The sequence below is a fragment of the Diuraphis noxia genome, unplaced genomic scaffold (genome assembly GCF_037042655.1).
Source record: "Diuraphis noxia isolate RWA-SAM2 unplaced genomic scaffold, SU_Dnox_SAM2 contig0001, whole genome shotgun sequence".
NCBI lineage: Eukaryota > Metazoa > Arthropoda > Insecta > Hemiptera > Aphididae > Diuraphis > Diuraphis noxia.
This window is the reverse complement of record NW_028301711.1, coordinates 55,012,228-55,034,786: the sequence shown is the minus strand read 5'-3', so window position 1 is coordinate 55,034,786 and position 22,559 is coordinate 55,012,228. Positions and strand designations below refer to the sequence as shown.

The 22,559-nt window shown below is 28.5% G+C and overlaps 1 long non-coding RNA gene across 1 annotated transcript; it reads right to left on the bottom strand.

Annotated features, from left to right (window-relative positions):
* Positions 1-2,926: 2,926 nt before the first annotated feature.
* On the bottom strand, positions 2,927-22,532 carry LOC107161298 (uncharacterized). Its single transcript, XR_016189709.1, has 2 exons — positions 22,488-22,532; positions 2,927-4,476 (listed from the first exon to the last, which is right to left on the bottom strand). It is a non-coding gene; the product is annotated as an uncharacterized LOC107161298 (long non-coding RNA).
* Positions 22,533-22,559: the final 27 nt, after the last annotated feature.

The following is a 22,559-nucleotide window of genomic DNA, read 5'->3' as shown; positions in this document are numbered from 1 at the left end:
ATAATGATATTTTTAACCATACATTTGTCTTTGTCAAACGTCTCAAAGTTAATCTGTACCTCATTTTAAAATGGAAATTAATATCTTTTCAACCAATTTTTCAACTTGTGTTAAATAACCTCATTTAATTTGTGAGTTTGTAATCCATCATATAATTAATATGTGAATTTAATTAAATTGTATTGAAGTATCTATAAAATAATATACCAATTTTTGGTCATTGGTAAAATATGTGTATACCATCTGATAGATATTATTTAAAAAAATATTTATTGTGTAGGTACCACTTAGAAACAAAAAATTTAAATTTGTATAGTAGATGAAATTTCCAAAAAAAGCTAAAGATATATATCAACAGTGTTATATCATATATATATAGACGAATAATAGGATAATGAGCATAATATTATAGTTTAGTGATTATAGACAACACTCATTGTAATCTATATTATGGTAATTTTTACCAAATATTGAGTAATACAAAAAATATTTCATATTGTCAATTGAACATTGAATTAAACATTGGATTAAACATTTGGATATTAACTGTTGCATATTCAGCATTTATATTATATGATATTACACCTATACTGTTTATACTAACAATAATCATAAGCATAAGTACCTATCATATTACGATCGGTGGGGACTGTCCATCGGTTATTAGCGAATAGAAATATTATGTACGTCATTACAATTTATACTGTTAACAAATCATGCCTATATAATACGTTTATGTTATTATTTATATTAATAATACATAACATTAACTGATAAGATAAAATATGATTTAATATTTAGGTAGGTACTGTATTTTTCTAAAAACCAAAACTACAAATAGTAAAATTAAAAATCTATTGTCAAGGTTTTTGGTTAAAACTAATAATTGATAAATAATTGGTCTAGTAGGCATTAGCCTAGACATGTGTGTATAAACTATAAGGCGCCGCTGGCTTCTTAAAAAGACTACTAAGTGTATACAGTAATAGTAAGATAGGTAGATAGTATCTCGGTACTAGCAGGTATAATAATGGATTTCTTATGTTGTTTTTAATGTATGTTTTAGATTAAAATTCTTCGTTAATGATATAACTTCGACGGCGCGACATATTTTGATGACCCATGGGAATAGTGAGTATTGGTATGTAGGTATCTAATCGTATTGGATATCGTTTTTCTGAATTCATATTATGGGATATAATATAGGTACCCATTAGTTAAATACTTGAAGCACGCATTAAGGCGAACAAACATATGTGGCTATAATAATAATTAAATATATACCAGGTACCTACACATTCCTATTTGCCTTCGTTTTTACATTGAACATTATAACTTAAGCTATACCTAGGTATTTAGTATTTTACAAAGACAATAATATGTCGTTCGATAACTTTAAATAAACTTAAAATATGGTTGAGGAAATGATAAAATGTTACACTTATGTACAATCAAGTCCCGAATAGGTAAAAATAATCTAACAGTATAGGTACATTCATATATCTTTAGCTTTAAAATACTTATCTACACTTAACAGCCACAATTACTTACAACTTCGTACGCAGTCTTAGAACTTATTTCATTATTCTTAATAGGTACCTATCATATTTTAAGTTGATTTATAAAAACGTATTACATATTAGGTAAAAAAAACACTCAAATCTGTTTTTAAATGATATGTGATAAAGTTATCACATTTTTAAAATGTTAAAATAAAACCTGAGTGTAAACTAGTGTTCTCTTCCGTATTCTCTCGTCGGTTCTTACGATATATAAATTTTGAAGTGAATACCTACTGATGGTAGGTATGCAAAATATTAAAATTTACAAATGCCCATAACTTGCTTAAATTTAAAACATCCTACAAAGCAGATGTTTAAGCACAGATAATGTTCATAACCTTAAGTTTGATATTATAGGTAAATCCACTTTAATATCAAAGCTTATTCTCACAAAATTGTAATTGAAGAACAGTAATTTGCCAAGTTCGTTTTAAAGACAGAAACAGCGATGGCGAAACTATTCTTTATTTATTTATAATATACTATCTTCGATGAGAATCTTCTTTACAGAGGGTAAAAAAAAATTATAAAAATTTGATCTCCATTACATATTATTCACACATAATATTCTATTAATGGCGCTGACCGTGACAACACGGTGATAATCTTTATTTTTTTCCTACCATCTGTTTAGAAATTTCACTTCTCTGCGAGTACTTGCATCATGTACTTTTTATCTAATATTATATTATTCATTTTAATATTTGAAGCACGGAAATTTGTATTTAATAGTAACGAATTAGGTAGGTACCCACCATGAAAATATATATAGCAAATAGATAGACAGATATATGATAAATTCCCATAAGACCTAGGAAGTTTAGTCGCCAAGAGGAGAAAATTAAATTAATTAAATTTTGTCATTTATTATATGATAACACTCAAAAAATGAATAATGATAATCACAAATTATAAAAATAAACAAAATGGAAATCTAATTCGACGTGTATAAAATCTTTAACAATGGATTTCAATAACATATTAATAAATAATAGTGGTTAAGAATAAGTATATATTTTTATTGTGTAATTATTAATTTTTAAACTAGAGATATTTATTAAATATAACAATATTTAATCACAAATCACAAAGTAAAGTTTTTAATAACATACAATAATAATATAGCTACTAAGTAGTAAGAACATAGATTTAAATACTTTATATTTAATACCTAATTTATATACAATAATGATCTATAAATTCACTGATTTTATCATAATATATTATTTGGACTAATTGTAACAATATCATAGAAATATCATATTAGTTAATAATTTTGATAATATATACCTAATATAACTGTTAAACTGTTTATACGTCTATATGTATAACGTATAATATTAAATTTAGAACTAATTATAGTTTTATTTAACAGCTAACTCAGGATTATCTGCAATATTAATATTGCCTCTCACCGTGGTCGGTTTGTCAGTTAAAACTATTTTCACATAACAACTTGACAACACCGCCAGGGTAGACATCCCATACGAAATGCAGGAATCTACGGATCGTTCGCATGTATTCGTCGTCATTGGGTTTCACCCTCTCCCCACCACCGCATACCACACACACAAACGTTTATAATAGGGCATAGGAGATGAAGGTCACCGCGTGCATCATTGTAGGGTATATTTAAGCGTATATAGGATTTACACATATATAATGTGTATTGTATGCTTGTGGGACAATGTTTCATTTGGCTTTCAAATATTTGGTCAAAAAAAAAAAGATTATTGTTCAGCATTTTTAAATTACAAGAAAATAATCATTTATAGAGGGGTGCATCTCATTTTTTTCGGTTAGATGTGATTTTATCGATAAATGTATAAATGACCTCTTTTAGTCTACCTACCTGCGTATACCTGTTTGGTTTTCAATGCAGATAGTACATAAATATTTATGTCCTTATATAGGTAGGGGCATCAAATATATTGAAGTGTATAGGTACGTAGTACCTATATTGTGTGATATATTTTATTTTATTAGTTTTTTTTTAGCCCTGCTATAGCATATTATTCTAATATATTTATACCTATATTGTAATCAAGTTTAAATATTAAACATGCAATCTCAATCACACACATCTCTGTTATACAAATAAAAAGCATTTTTTAAGTATTTAAAATACATTGGTCAAAAAGTATGTAAATTCAAGTTATTGAAAACGTAACAAGAATGCAAATAACATAATCGATGCGTATTATTTTAGTTAGAAAATTAATTCTAAGCGTAATTCATGGATACTTATTATTTTTAGAGTCATAAATAAACCTTATAATATGAACAATATATGGTACCTATAGTAGGAGGGATAACGTTTTATATACAATTATACGTCACATAAATAGAGAGTAGATTGGGGCATTTTACATTTAATTTTCTACCCTCCGATCACAAAAATATACATTTAATTACAACTTCAGGTAGGCACCTATAATAGCCGAATGATACGTCTTTTCTTTCTTCATATACTTGTATATAGGACATATAGGTATGACTTATAGATTAGTAAAACGTGCATAACATATTTATAAGAATAATAATAATAATAGTAATAGTAATAAATTATACTTGTTATTCATAAATATTTTTTTATACCTATGTATAAATGCAGGGTTAATAAATTGTTTACAGCTATGTTATTATTTATTTATTCGTTTGTATTGTAAATAATATTATGGTTATAGGAGTTTTCAACGGCTTATGTATGTATTATCATTTATTAGGTATATATATATATATATATGTATGTATGTATGTCTGTGTGTGTGAGCGTGAGAATCGGATTTCTTACTGAAATAAATTAAAATGGGGCGGTTTCGGGTCGACTTTTAACTTCTAAGAAAACGATCCGATTCATCTTGTCATGCTAGTTTCCACAATCTCCAGCGTACCTACATTTGTGATTGACCCCCTGTAAACAAAAAAACATCGAAGGACAATAATATGGTAAGGAGAATTATAATAAATTGTTAAATACAGATACAATAATGTTAATCTTGACAGAGCACTTAAGAATGTGCCATCAAAATCAAATAACCATTTTTTAAAACTTATCTTGACAACGACGAGAGATAGAATTCCAATAATATAGCTACCCAACAGTATTTTTGTTAATGTATTATAATATACCTATAATACATAATATATAAAGCTGCGCGGCATACACTGATAATCCAACACACGTTGAACTCCGATAACAACGACAACTTTTGCGACCAGTGTTCGGAAACAAATTAATTATATTACGCAACATGTTATTACTTATTCGAAGGTACTGAAAATATAAGATAATTCTATTGGTTTTCAATATACGAAAAAACCATTAATTTTAGATGGATTACTATAGTAATCCGCGCGACCTACGCAGGGTTAAAATACACAATACCTACTTATGGTTAAAAAAAACCTAATATTGGTCACAAAGGTATTCACATCATAATAATTACTACCTATATAATGTTAGTAATTCAATTAGGTGTAGATAAACTAGTAATAATTTTTTTTCTACAATTTGTAGTACCACATTTTAATTATTAATTAATAATATGACTTCATAGTTTATAAGCACTATAGATAATTAAAATTAATAACTTTAATATTATACCAACCTAGACTACGGATGCTGTAGGCATTTATTAGGATTTTATTTTCTATTGGTTAGGTTTATATTAAATTCGTACCTACTAGGTAGGATAGATATCTATACGAAATTTAATGTTGCTGTTAGCAATTTTAAATTGTGTGCGGTACCTACTGATTTTACAGGTGTGTATTTTTTTTTCATGTCTGTGTACACAATACCAATAAGTATTCGAAACAATCCATTGATTTTCAACTTCAGTATCGTTTCTGGTGGAAAGTGAATATAAAATAGTTGTATTTTCAAAGGTTCAATATTAAAAATGACCACTTAAGTTCAAAAACAAGGGAAAACGGTTATTTTAATGCAAAATCGGTTTTGGCTTTTGGCATTGGTAATTCTAAAAACCTAACCGTAAATAAATGAAATTTTCACTGAATGGATTAGCATTTTCTATATATTATAGTGTATAAGATACACCAAATTATATACAATCAAAATGCTTAAAGCATTTGACTCATTTGAGCTCTTTATAGGTGAATTAAATTTAGCATTTTAATAGTTTTTAAATTGGTATACAAAATAGGTACATTTTAACTTTTAAATCGTTGATTTTTCCAGTTTTTGCCAATAATTAAACTGATTTTACATGTATTATACATCCGATTGAAGATATCGAATACAGATCCTTCTGTTTTGCATCGACGCCTGAAGTAGTGTTGTTTAATTTCTATAATATATATGTACAAAATTCATTTAATTACTTTCCAATATATATATATATATATATTAAGAATAAGAAAACTATTTTATTTCTTTGCTCTGTTAACTATTTATATTGAATGTGAGAAAGACAAATGGCAAACACGCCATTGTCATAAAGGTATAATTCAAAATATACCTAATATTAATTAATAATTAATTATTAATTTAGGTAATTTAAACAGTATTCGATAGAGAAACTAAAAGTCATAAGGAATTCAAGTGGAACTTTCCGCACCATACTATTATTACTGTTTAAAAGATTTTTACTGCACTCGTCATTAAAATTAATTTTGAAAGTAAAATCAGTGACCATTAATATACACAAAATCTGAATAAATAATAAACCAGTTTTAATCCGAAGTAAATGTTTTTGATTCTGATCTCAGCAGACCGCAGACGTCATAAATAACTGTTAAGTACACTCATGACTATATGATATCATAGTAGGTATATATCTAATTGGTCCGTAAACATCTTAAGAGAATGTATTGCGTACTTAAAATTTATATACAACACTACAACAGTTGATAAAAAAAAGGGTCAAGAATCCACCTTATGTATGGTTTTATTATTGTATTACCTACGTCTTCTTTGTAAGTTTACTGCTAATCATATTAGCAGTACAGAAATATAATTGAAGATATGTTTTGCTTGTATAGAAATATGGCTCATGTACAACGAGATCCAGATACAGTTATACATAGTTCGTCGTTTTAGAAGTTCTGCACATTGTAAATAGATATGAAACTTAAAATGAAAATCTAAAAAAAAATTATAGTACCTACGTGTGTAATGTAAAGGACTTATATATTTTATAATATAAGGTGTTAATTATTTCATTTACCTGATTTGTTACCTGCAAGTACCTAATAGGCAATGGTTTACCTTAAGTCCATATTTTAATTTTACGAATTGCGTCCCGTATAAAAAGGCATAAAAAGGTAAAATACTAATTGCGTCACGGGTTTTTCTTGAGCACGTCTGAATTGCGTCCCTATTACCTGTAATATCTTAAAAAGCGAAATTATCGGTTATTGTCAATTTATTATAGATTTAATAAAAACGACTATTTTAAAACTTTGATAATTTTATAGTGAGTTACGTTCTGTAGACAAACACAATTATTGTCGCAGTGCAGTGTAAACGGTTCCCTTATTCACACGTTTCACTTTTTTAAACCAAGTGTTTAACTTTTAATAACTATGGCGAGTGAAATTAAAATTATGTTTAATGAAAAACAAAGGGATTTATTTGTGATTGTTGTGTACAGATTTCGCTTCCACAAGTACTTAAAAAATAATTTAGAACGGTGGTGTTGTTAATATATTAAGCAAAACCAATATTTTTAACCTACATGTTGTAGTAACTATTACTACAGACAGTCCTAAGTCTGCATAAAAATGGAAAGGGAAATATTGTTTTATTTTATTCGGGACGCAATCAGTATGACCATTATCGTTTAAACGGGTAGGTTAAGTGGTTACCGGATGGTAGGTATCTATAATACGAAAACGAGGTGCACGCAGGCATGTCATAAGAGTAGTCATCGACTATTATTTATTTTTATTTTCTGGTGACTCTTGGATATTTTTGAAAATAAAGAGCAAAAATATAAATTATCAAACTTAAATATTATATTGTAGTTACGTGTCATTAAATAATACCAAATTTATAGCAATGTGATCTCAATGAATAGAATTATAAAAAATGTCTTTTTTTCCCCTAAGTTTATTTTTGAAGCCTTCATAGTAGGTATATTTTGCACGCTTATGATAGGCGGCTGTGCCTCATACTTTGATCACTTTTAAACTTAATGTTCCATTGAAAAATATTTTTCCTAAAAACAATTTTCATAACCTATATAGTATTTATATTAAATATAACGATACAAATGATATTACTTATAACTTATGGTTCTTAAATATAGGTATTAAATTTATTTATTTTATACTACCTACCTAGCTATTTATTATTCATTTTTTTATTTTTTTTTATCTGAAACTTCAGCAGCTATAGGTAAAGCCATTAATTTTTACAAATCTGAATATACAGCTTACTGTAATATTAAAAATTATATTACATAATACAAAATCCAAAAAAACAATTTTAACATACATACTAATCAATTTTAAACTACAAAGTTAGAAATTGTCCACAGATAACATTTAAAGTTACGCAAATTTCTATTGTGAACTTAATAGTCAATTATCTATACATTCTCGCCTTCAAAGAATAGGTACGTTGTAATTAATCATGTTTATTATATTTTAAAAACTTGATAAAAATGTAATCTATAAAAAAAAAATCTCCTAAGTTACATGGGTGACATTAACCAATACTATATAATTCAATTAGATTTATGTAAATATAAAATACAATATATTTAATATTACTAAGGTACGATGGTCAAGTTCACTTAGAAATTATGTTTATTTCAATCAACCGATGTTTCACACATCATAATGTGTATTTTGTTTATTGTCCTTTAGCTATTAATTATTTACCCTGTATGTTTATAGCAACCGGGCAGTAAAGGTGGGGAATGGTAAACTCCTACAAAAGATAGTGTTAACTCTTACAAAAGATAGTGTTAACTCCTACAAAATATAGTGTTAACTCCTACAAAAATATCAGTCTTGCAATATATTAACACATAAAATAAAAATGGTTTGAAAAATATAATAAAAATGTTAATAAAACAATAATCATTATCATTTACGTTTAAAACAAAATTTTTAAAATATAATAAAAGTGTTAATAAAATAATAGTCATAATCATTTAATCCTAAAACAAAATATGTTTGAAAAAAATAATAAAAATGATAATAAGACTATAGTCATAATTATTTAATCCTAAAACAAAAATTGTTTGAAAAATATAATAAAACAATAGTAATAATCACATACGTTTAAAATAAAAATTTCTATGTAGGAGATTACAATATCTTTGATTTTCAGGTAAAAATTTTTAAAGGTTATTAGTGTAGGAGTTTACATTTAATGATGATTCAGGTAAAAAGGTTATTCGTGTAGGAGTAGATTTGGCCGTAAAGGATGCCACACACTGCAGCGGTGGCGGTAAAATTGTGTCCCGCTTCATTTTGCCGTAACCGCCACCGCCACTGCAGCAGGGTGTGGCAACCGGCAACCTTTACACACCGATTAATTTCAAATTATCAATGACCTACTTATACAGGTGGATATTAAACTATTAAGATAACACTAGTATTCCATACCTAAAAAACGCTAGACATGTTGTCATTAGCCATAATCACATGTCTAAACAGCTTAAATTTCGATGTTCTATTAATGTAGACATTTGCAGTTGTGCTAACAAATATGTATGTAGGTATTTACCTATGCTACCTATGCAATAAAAATATCGTAAAATTAAAAGTATTCCCTTAAAAATATGTAGGTGCCTAATATGTTACTTTTATAAACTGTTTATTGTAGATATTTATTACATAGATAATATGTTATATAGTTTTTTATTTATTTACTATTAAGAACATTTTATAACATGAATGTTAATTTAAATTTTGTTCAAACAATAGGTACCTATGTACCTACATTTTGGTAAACTTTAAACATTTTATGAGGAAAATATTAATGGGATAACGTTGCACTCAATAATAATAATGAATTGCAGACTTCAGTATAAACGAAATATTCTGTTTTGAAATATTTTGCCACCAACTGATTATTACCATTACATACTCGTTGTTGTTTTATATATTTATCCTTCTATTATCCCTTAGTTTTATATATGTTATACTTAAACAGTTTGTATATGCGTTATATTATTTATCTCAATAATTAATGAACATGTACCTACATGTTTTTAAATATTCTATTATATAGTTTGGATAAAAATCAAATCATTTTCTAAAAAAAATGAGTCATATATCCATAGATAGTAATAAATTATAGTGCACGTGCATTCCAGTTATAGCTAGATTTTAAATAATAAAACATAGGTAGCTACAGCTGTGAATTTTAGTTAAACAAGCCAACAAGGTATGGATCTCATAGCATACTAAATAATTATTAAACGTGTTTTTTGTATACATTGTTTTTATTCATTATGCATTTAGAATAGGCAGGCATATATAATAAATACGACTTTAATATTCATTAAATCTTTTAAATGATGTTCTTTATGTTGTCGTAGGTATAGGTCTATTGACAGATTTTACAAGTAGCTTATTTGACTAGCAGTAAATTATTTTAATTCGTGTGTTAGCTAATTTTTTGTATTGTTAATACAAATATCTACATTGAAACAACAATTTGTAATTTTTTCAATATTAAATAATACTAAAAAATTTTATTTGGATTGTAAGTAGATTAGTTAAAAATGCTTTATTTTCTATTAAGTTTTAAACTTCCAATGATTGTTAAATGGCAGCAAAAGGTGTAGTCAACAGTCGGAGAGTTGGTGCGAAAACGTTTAACGCCGAGAGCAACCATGACTTTTGATGGATGTGTTTGTATTTAAAATAGGTATGTATAATCGTGTTTAATTCATTAGTTTTCAACATACATGTAGGTATGTATGTAGCTGATAATACCTATATACCTACTATATTCGTACACATTCAATAATACATAATTATTAATTAGGTTCAGGGATAATAATGTCTTGGGCATAAGTACTTAAATTAATCATAAAGTGTAGGATATAGATACAAACTGAGATAAAAAATTGATAATGGTCCTCATAGACCATAATTGATAAATTTGAACCCAATCTAAATGTTATCATTATCAATAAACGATTAGCCTTATTATTGACAAAGACCGATATTATATTAGTAAGCACCAGTATGATAATAAATACAATTATATTAAATTACAAGCTCAAAATCTAAAATAATATTTTTTAACCGATGATAAAATACTTAAATATAATGTTTATTTTATACGAAATGACACCGCATGCCTATATTTGGATAGTTTTTAAAAATATGATTGGAAAAAAACAATTTGTATGTTTATACACTAAACTCAAATATTGTAAACCTTGTATATATATATAAATATATGAGTGTTTTAGTTTACAAAAACTTAAACTGTTCGTATCTTCAAAAAAAAAAAAAAGAAGAAGAAGAAGAAGAGAAGTGTTCTCGACTATTTCTACATTTCCAAGCCGTTAAATAACAACGGGCGGTCATGTAGGGTAGAGATGTCGAATAGCCCTGGTACATAATTTATTATACAAGTGTATAATATATATTATTATAGTGTATACAGATGCCTTTATAACGTGGCCCCGCACAGACCGAAACATCATGACTGTCGACCATGTATTAATAATTCGTTTTTAACGAAACGTCGGCGAGCGTTTAGGTATATTCTGAGCGTAGAATAATATAAAGGTAGGCACCTTAAAAAAAGACCTGTAATGATTTCATTAGATCTAGACGCGATCGACGCCATCATGCCTCAGAACGATATGTTCGCTTTATGGATGAGCGGGTGATGGCGACGGCGATGGCGCCGCCTCAGGGTAGTCGCTTTTATTTGCAGCACCTACAACGGTCGCATATCGCAATATAATAATAATAATAATAATATTACTATAAGTATTATTATTATTATATTATTATCGCTGTGGCATCCCACTGATTTAAAACTCGAGAGGGTGAACACGATTTTACGATAAAAATCGTCAAATTACACGGGTTGTTTATTATTAATATAAGTCCTTTATTTGAGTGTACATATTGAACAAAAAATATGTGAAAAGAATTATTGATTAATGGTGTCCATCGCGCAGTGCGGATAAGTTGTCGACCGCTTCACAGTACAATAAATAATCACCCCGTGTATATATTTTCCACTGTGAGGGGATATGTGAGAAACAGATCTTATACATAATACATTATATATATATATAAACATCATATCACACAGAAGTTAAAAATCCCACGATGATTCTCTATAGATGATAACTGCAATGTATATAACGCGCTGAATACATCAAACGAAGACAGAATAATATGTTATATACGATAGATAGACTGTGATATTATGTATTATATAGGATACATAATTACAATAGTGATAATAATAATATAATACACGCACATGTTGAGACAGAATTTCAAGTATATAAAGACGCCACGGCTAGTGTTGCAGATGTCGAATGTGTCCGAAGACACGTTTCGCTGCAGGAAAAACGATCCCGAAGTCTGCATGTTCATATTGTATATAGTATATGCCTAATATTAATAAAATAGGCATTCAATGGAATTGACCTTTTTTTTAAACTAACATTTATTGAATAGATTTCAACGAATAACAGTTTGTTTGAATTTAAACTATATTATACTGTAATTTATATACTAACTATTGATATATGACCACTGCGGTTAAATAAATCGATAAATCTGTTTGCAATATGTGTTAGTCCATAACAGAGTATTTCTACATACTAAAATCTTTGATTAAAAAAAAAAATTGACATTTCATAGAATCGTTTTCCCGGATAAATAGCCTGCAGTGATCTTATTTTATTTTAAAAAAAAATGGATTATTTTTATAGTACCTTTACCTACCTTCTATAACACGACATTATCCAAAATATCATGTTTGAAATGTCACAGTTTAATAAAAATGGAATAATATGCCTATAGTTATTTAAGTGTTGTCTCAATAGCCTTGGCACTATGGCTATTCATATGTGTGTGTGCCTGTGTCTGTGTCATAAATAGATTTTGTATAAGTATAACTATAAATCATATTTATAATAATCAACTAGTGCATGTTAAAAAATCAGCGTCATTCCCAATCTCGCCCTCCCACCAATGACAACGAAATATATTGACAGTCAGTGTGTGGTTATTACCACATGTAAATTTCTTCACCTAGAAAAACAAATTCACAAATAACCCATTTCGGTTTTATAGTACATTTATAGAAAATTAAAATAGTAAAATAATATTTTTTCAGTATTCTTATCGCATCACCAGATATCGTTTACAAGTAAATTACTATTTCCAATTCCATAGTGATTAGTTGCACGCATCATTCTAAAATTTAAAAATAATAATATTACGTTTTTAAATTACTTTTTATTTTATTGACTTAAAAATAATGTATTGTGATCGGAGTTTATTTTAATTATCATAAGAATTGTGTTTCGATTAGTTATGTCTTACTGTATTTAATTATACTTCCATCGATAATTTTATAAAATAATTAGATTAACATAATATATAGCCAATATTATATATTTTGTCATTATAATATTACAATATTGTGTATGTGTTTTCCGTTTAGAACAATATGGCACATATGTATTTAATTTTGAGCAATAATTATAGTGAAAAAAAATATTGTTAACAAATTATAACTTCTATATTTTATATTAATGTGTTACAAATTTATTTTCATAGTACGTACGGTGTTATTCAGCGTTGAATAATTTTCAAGAAATGTGGAATTTTGTTTATAATTTATTAATCAAATTTAATATTTAAATGATAAAAACGTGTATGGAGAGACGGTAAATTGGTAATTAATAATGATCGACGATCAAAACCACACTACAACAATATATTATTATACTAGAAATAATGAACATTAATTTTAAAAAAACAAAAAAAAATAAATACATAAAAATGTATACGTATGTCATATATATTGTATAATAATACAATTTGTTTCTGTATTATATAAATAAGATAATAATAATATCCTGCACTTTCGTTAAATCGTTACAAACATGGCACATATATTATAGGTACTACATATTATTATATAGATATAATGCATTATTGTATTATATTTTACACGAGTTATTAAAGTGTATGTTATAGGTACCATCCCACAAATCACAACTCACACCGCCCTCCAACACCCAGCCATCAAACCCGCAGCGCCACTGTAGCTAACCCGCCGTCGAAATAAGACGCAGGCAAACAGGATTTCAACTACTGCTGGCATATTTTGGACAATCCCGCCGATGGGGGATAATCGAAATAGTGGTGGGGGTGACCACCTCGACCGCTGACGGGTCGGCAACCACGCGCAGTCGTCTCAGCATAATGCGTTCCGAGTCCGATACGTGCTGTTCTTGAACATTCGTTATTTCGTCTTCGATACCGACCGTTCTATTCGTCTACAACATTAATCGTCATGGATAATTGCGGTTCACCGCATCGGTCAGCTGCTTTGGACATCAACGATTTGGAGAAAATCCACATTTCTTCGCCGACCGATTCCGACGACTCTGACATCGCCAAATTCTATCACACCAATTCCGAGCCAGAGTTCTTATCGAGCACCACTTTATCGGTACAGTACAAGCTCCCACAGCGGAACCACACAATGGCCCACTCATCATCGAATCGCAGTTCAATGGATCGCATGGCCGCTTTCAACAAATCCGTTAGGATGAAGCACGGCACAACCGCGCTTGATATAATCGTTCCATTGAACCGTGACATAACCAGACCGTTGAACAATAGACCGACCACATCATTGAAGAGTGAAACGACCCAGCGCAACTTTACTACATCGTTGAATAATGAAACGGTTCAGCATGACACAACTACGCAGTTTAGAATTCCAGCGCAGAACGCGTTACCAGCTTCGTCATTGTATGTGCCCACGAGTTGGATGTTCCCGTCTATGCCAACGTCAGTCACCATTCCTGCGTCTTATAAGCCTCAGGTACCAACACTGCTGCATTCTAAGCTTGAATCTACTGTTCCATTACACAGTCCTCCCCCTCTGTATCTCTCACCATTACTATCCAACACTTCTCAAACTTCGACATTTTCTAAAATGTCTCAGTTTTCTACAACATCTTATCCGACAGCAACTAACACCCCACAGTCTTCCATGTCAATTTATTCAACCCAAACAAATTTACTGTTCTACAATTCCAGTTCTTCTTCACTGTCTTACACTCCTCAGTTTTCCACGATCCCCAATACATCTCAAACTTCTAAATATCATAAAAGGACTAAGCACCTCACACCACCCTATATTCCGCCATACTCCTGCCCACCCTACACCACCCAGTCTTCCATGCCAATCTACACCTCCCTATTTTCCTCGCTGACACACACATCACAAACTTCTGGGACGTCCAATACATCTCAATTTTCTACATCTTCTATAAGGTCTCAGTCTTCCACATCATCCTATAATTCAAGATATCTTACTCCGACTGACAGCACTGTGTCTTTTGTATCAAAATACTCACCTCAGACCTCCACGAATTCCAACACGTCTCAAAATTTTACACATATAAGATCTCAGTCTTCCACACCATCTTATGGTTTCCCATATTCCACGCCATCTTGCAGCTCCAAGCCCTCAATGTCAATCTACACATCTCGGCCATCTACAGAAATATACAATTTAACGACTTCTTCAGTTCGCATGAACTCGCGGTCCGCTCATTACAGCGCATCTCCAACTTATTCGCATTACACGTTCCCGCGGTCCTCGCACTACACGATGCCCGTTTCGGAAACGTACAGTACGATAACGCCGCAATCGTCTATGCAAAACTCGCTGTTCGAGAACGAGCCGTTGAACAATGTCTGGCCCACAAAAATCGGTTCCGTGATGCAGGCCTCGATGCAAAATATCTGTTCGGTGTTAGAAGCCCAATCGCAAAACTCATTGCTACCGTCCAATACCGTACCCTTGCAGAACGCATCAAAGCCGTCCACCACCACACAAGCAAGTGAGAGCGATTCGCTGCCATCCATTGCCCCACGAGCAAACGATCAGTGTGTCAATCTGAAGCCATCCAATTCGATCATGGCAGCATCCAATTCTTCTTCTAGTAACCGCAGCGAACAGTCAGCGGACAAATTTATGCCGTTATACATACATGACATCGAAAAAAAAGGTATCTATTACGACATTACGCAACAAAATATGAAAAAGGCGTGGGAATATTTTAGTAAGATGGAAATCGTTGATATCAAGCCAAATGGCGAAATCAAGTGCATCTGCCCAGCGATAAAATTCGAGGATTTGATCAAATCGTCGATCAACGATAAAATAATGCTTTTGAACCTATATTACCAGTTTCAGACTAATAGTAAGTATAAAATACACTATACAATCGCATATATAATATTACATAAATACCTATACTTGGTACTTTCTGTAACTTTTTTCTATCTTTAATTTATTCATTTATTTACCTTTATCTAAATATAAGAAGTCGATTATAATACGAATGAGTTTTGTGTGTTCGATCGAATATAGTTGCATATTTTGGCACAGTTTTCTTTTTTTCATACATACCTAATATTATATTACCTCCAATCTTTATTGGAAAACTCAATACTTGTCTATAATATATTATTAATTTTCTATCATTATGGCGGTCATAAAAACTTTTTCTGACTATTCTCCTTCGTTCTATAAATATTGTCCGGCTCAGATCAGTCATATTGTTAACTATATTTGTATAAACTCTTCATACAAAAAATGTTAAATCAGCTTTCTGTTTTTATTTTATTGATTTGAGTGACAAAATATATGGTAATAAATGATTTTACAGTAATTTAATCACTAATAATTTTAATTTTTTTTTTTAGATTTACTTTTTGAAACATCATATGATTATAACAGCACACCGCACAAAACAATCGTTACCGAGGGTATGGAAAATAACGTTCTTCAGTGGCTCATTTCCCAGCAAATGGAAGAATATGATTGGTTTTTCAATTCTCTCAGTCTTATCGAAATCGAAAATATAAATCCGACAAACATTCATAAATTTATCACGAGATCAAAAAGTAATAAGACTATTTCATTAGAAGATCAACTGAAAATCTGTTGTATGGCCAAAAAGATTAAAGAACGGCCAGTATCGTTGTTAGCTATTTTAATGGTAATTAAAATCTTATTTAATAAAATTCTGCTAATCATTTTCAGTTAAAAATTATATAAATATATTTGGATCAATTTCAGAATCTCCGAGAAGATAGAATCGATAAAAAACCATTTAAGAGCACCGTAATGCCCTTCATTATTGACATTTTACTGTTCCCTATATTCATTAAAAATGATGCATTCGAAGATGTGACAGGAAAATCTCATATCCACATAATGCGAATGTTGATAATAGAAATAATGGATTTGCTGAACGAGGATTGGGTGCCTGATATAAATAGCATCATGGAAGGTTTGCCAAACATTAAAATGGTAAGTTCTGATATTATGTCCATAAATCAATCACTCCAGGAATTCTAAAGAAAACACTTAAAGAAATATTAAAATATAAAAGAGAAAAATGCTACCTAAATAAGATAATAAGGTTAAGTTAGATAAAGTCAAATTTTTTTTTATGGCGTTAATATAAATCAACTAAATTTTTTTTTATATATTTATTAAGTAAATTTAATTAGTATTCACAAGTAGGTAACAATTATTATTTTTCAATAATTAATATGTTATAAGTATCAACTGATTGTTATTATCATTATTATTATATTAATATTATTTTTATTATTATTATTATTATTATTATATTATATTATTATTATTATTATTATTATTATTATATTTTTAACTGTATTTTTTCCTTTATAGATAACCTTCATACCTATTTACTTTAATTTTTAAATGCACTTTAAACATTTGAATAGGTACTAAATAGAAATATGTTTAAAAACTAAAATGCTCAACAATGTTGTATTCGCTGTGATTTAAATGTTTAATTTACTATTTATTTTATTTGTGCCTAAAATTGTTAAGTTAATTTAATTATTATTCTTATTAAAATTATTTGATCATTATTAATATTTAAGTTTTTTTCTCTTTATCTATCCAAACAATTTTGTATAACCTATTTACTTTAATTCAAAAACATTATTTATGTTTAAATTAGTTAATGGTCATTTTTATTTAAAAGTACACATTGTATTAACAATTTTAAATGTTAAAGTTACTTAAAATAATTTTATGATAATTTAAAATGAGTTTACTCTCATATTACCTACTATATAATTTGATATGTACTTTAAATCTTTACTTTTGAGTAGAAAATTAAAAATAGTATACAATACTATGGATAATGTTGACATGAATCAAAAGTCCCCCAAGTTCATTATGAGTCGAATTTTAGTATTCCTTACTCTAAATATATTGACTATTTTAACATTATAAATATCAATATTAATATACCAATGTATGATGTGGGGGCCTAGGTCTAGTAACTTTAGTTAAAGTTTTTCAAATTTATTTTCAAAACAAAAATTGAAAAATATCAGAAAATAGTAGAGAAACATACTACATTGCATAGCTAGGTAAGTTACATGATAGATATGAATTAGGATGTGTTCTAGGACAAATAGATATGGCAAACGACCGTTTATAAGTGGCTTTTAGGGCATGAGTCATTTAGATATTGGCTGTTTAAGCGTGAGAGAAAAATGTCCATGTTTTACAAATTCAATTTTTGTAGTTTTACATACACCTATGACAATAATATAACAATATGTCAATATATATACAATAGTTTAATTCATAAGCATACATTTAAATATTAAATATATTAAATATTTCTGTACAGTATAATTAATGAATTTTCAATTATTACATTACTAGTTAGTAAAAAATGTAATAAATAAAAATTCAATAATTATAGTGTACAGAAATATTTGGGTATATCTCTCTCAAAAATGACAAAATCTACTTTGTTTATAATCCTCTTATCAACATAATTCTTATTAACACATTATTTTTCATTTTTCATTAGTGCTATTTCTTGCTTCTAATTGACTACATATAATACACATATATCTTCAACCTGCTTGTAATTTTTAATGACACATTATGAAAGACCCAAACTTAAATGATTAACCCTCATTAATCTCTATGCTTAGTTTTCTATTAACAGCTTCAGAGTGATTTTTGGTTTTATTTTTATTGCTATAGGTATATATTATAATGGTAAAATAAGTAAATTAATAAAAGGCTTCGTGCCCAACCTATTTCATTAACGTCAGACAATCCATAATATTGTTATAAAACTATTATGTTTAGTATATGTATATTGTATATATACATACTTTTATACTGTTAGATATTTGTTCATAGATAAATGTAAAATTAAAAGAGCTGTATTAAATATTAATATAATTTTATCCTTGTGTCCATAATATGTATTTGCACCACTCGGCCGTATTTAAATGACTTCATGTCCATTTTTCCTTGTTTGATTAAGATGGAACCGCTGAATTTCTTCACATTGTATAAAATGTATACTGTATATACTATAATACAGGGTTATTCAAAATGATTCATCCGATTTAAAATGGCTATAAAATGGTTAATAATAAATTGTATCTTATCAAACTATATACCAATTAAAAGAGGGTATTACTAAGTTTTATGATATCATTAATTCATTATTTTAAAATAATCGCTTACGGTGATAAGTCAGTTTCCGCAAATATGTTGACCGGACAGAACAAAACATTTGGTATGTTGCATTTTTCAAAGTGTGAATCGATAATAACTGTGAAACGAGATTTTCGCCGTCTTTACGGGTTCGATGCACCAACTACTGAGAGCTTACGTCGATATGTACCTATAAGCAGTTTGAAGAAACAGCTAGGGTGTGTGCGCAAAGAAAAAAGCACAGGCTGACCTAGTGCATCCGATGATAACGTAGAACGAATTAGAGAGTTTTGTATGTAGTGTAACCAAAGCAGTTCACATGGAACATTTATAGATACAGTTAATTAAACTTGACATATTTTTCTTTTATTTAATGTATAACATATTGTTCTAAACCTAAAAAATAAAATAATGTAAGCACTTTAAATCGGATGAATCATTTTGAATAACCTTGTACTAAAAAAAAATTGGGATGCTTTATGAAAGTAGACCTCCTTAAGTTAGATGATTTTTGATGAGAAATTAGTGATAAGTTTTTTATATGTGTACTTAAAATTTACTATAAATAGAGAAGACGATGACGATGATGAAATGAATGTGTTTATTAGATTTGAGAGACAAGTTAGAAGTAAAATAAAAGACTTTACCGAATTAACTGTACTCAACATGACAGACAAAGACTTCAAAATTTATTTTTATTTTACAAGAGAGAGTATTGAGGTTATACACATATAACTAATGCCTATTTAATTAATTTATATTTTTATTTGATAAGTTTTGCTAGGTACTTATAATGTGTTGTTTTTTTTAGATTTAAATATTCAATTTTGGTCCTCTATTATTGTCAAATTCAAAATTCAAATGTTCCATTGAAAAAAAAATATTTGTGTTTTTATGGTATATGACTGACTGTGAAACACATTGGTTAGTTTACATTAAAACATCTAAAAATATTAAATTAATAAAGTAAGAAGTTAAATTATTTACTTTTAGAAAAATAGCAAATCAATTTAATCTATCTGATAGCACCAGTCATGATGTTATTATAAATTGTTTGCAACAAATGAACTCCCTTAATAGAGATTTTATACAATGACCAAGTGGCCAAAACATTGGAAATGTTACGTCATATGTTTAATATGTTGCACATATTGAATGTGGAAACATTCAATGCATTATGGCAAACTTCTTTTCCAAATGTTATCGGAGCTGTTTATGGCCGAGATATTGCCATATTAGCACCTTGAGAGAAGAGAAGTGTGATGCCAAAATTAGATAGGAATATGTTTTACAACTGTAAATAAGTTCCATCAGTATTGATCCAGATTTTTATAAGTTTTTATAAATAAAAAAAATGCATTTAAATACATTTAACATAATATTGCTTTCCAATCTAAATTTTTCCATTCCTCTTATATTATATGAATTAATTAAAATAATTTTTATAACGAAATATTACTTTTACTTTCTTGATTTTTATCAAGTAAGTATGGTAATTGAAATAAAAAAAGTCTGAATGTTTAAAACTTCAAGAATTTGTGTTGAGTAGGAAAATTATAAAAATATAACTCAGTAGTAGTGAGTAGGAGGGTATTTAAGCTAGCTTTAATATAAAATATTAATGAGAGAGATCCAATATCAATTGTTAATTCACTACAAAGTTTTATACTTGGAAAGGATAAAACACATTTCTTAAATATTGGTCGATAGTTCATAATATAGAAGTACAGGAATATACAAAATTATGAATAAAAATATATATTTTATTTTATTTACCCACTTAACATTGCATTAAGTGCTAATGTTAACTAAATTCGGTACCATCTAAGATTGTTATGTGCTGATTTTTGCTAAATTCGGTAAAGGTAGACTATTACAGTTAAATATTTTGGTTGAACTAGTTTTTACTTATTGTAACTAGGTAGTACTAATTGGCTACTAATGTAGTGTGGTCTTCCATTACTTTTCTTATTTCATATATGGTATGCGTCTACCCAATACAAGTTTAACCTTTTTTGAAATATTTATAAACTTTATAAAGAAATTAAAAATCTAGAAAATTTACATGCAGATCTCTGACTTGACAAGCGTTTTTATTTCAGGGAATTGTCAATGTAAACCATATAGAATATTTAATAAGATATAATATAATGAAGTTATCTTAAAGGCCGATTAAAGAACAAAACACAGTTTGTCCTAGTATCCTACCAAAATATTAAAAACTTGTCGCATTAGATTGATTTAAAAAAAAAAAGTGGGTAAGTGGGTACCGCTCTGCCGTACAGAGGTTGTCGAGTGGATCACTGTAAAGGATATATTATATTATATGAATTCAGTGATAAATCATTACATACAAAATATGACTCTGTCAGCCTATATTAAGTAGGTATATTTATTGATATTATTGTTTTAAAAGTAATATATTTTACTATAAGTAATACAAATACGTTGAATACAATTTTGCCGAAAACATTGCATTTTAAAATGCCGTTGTGTATTTAAAATATAATCACATACTTAAACAGTTTCAAGAGCCTACAAATAATATTATTAAATTGAAACAAAATAACTAGTAACTAGTAAAACTTCCTGGTTTCAATAGTGTACACTGTACAGGACTACTCACAAAAATAAGTCAAAATAATAGGAGTTATTATAAATTTACCTTTTGGAGGAGATATGGACTGTTTTTTTCCTAAAGGTATGATTGCTTCATCCATTAACTTATAATACTAATATTTATTTGCATTGTAGCCTGATTTTTTTGATAAATCATAATATTTTCTATGTTGAGTGCTTTAGTCTACACCATTTCTCATCACAAGTTTTAGGCGAAACGAATAGCACTTTTCAGTCATTTAATTTGAAATTAGCTCCCAGAGTTTAGATTTTTTACCTTTTTTTTTTTCTGATAAAAATTGAGTACTGTACGAGACACGCAATGTTATAAGAAACTTGGTAGATTCTACTGACCAGGTTCTGTCCATAAAAATAAATAAAATACATTTAAGACAAATTAAATATTTTATTTCAATGTTTTTATTGATCAGTGTGGAATATTCAGTATCGCAAGTATCAATAAAAGTGTTAGGTGTCAAATGTCCAAATATCAATTAAAGCATAACAATAATTCACATAAATTAGTTTTTTTAAACATATAATATATATTGTAACTTAGGTAGGTTATTTACCTTTATCTTCTTCAACGCTAATGTCATGATTTACTTCATTAGGAAGGAACAAATGCAGTTTGGTTCCCACGC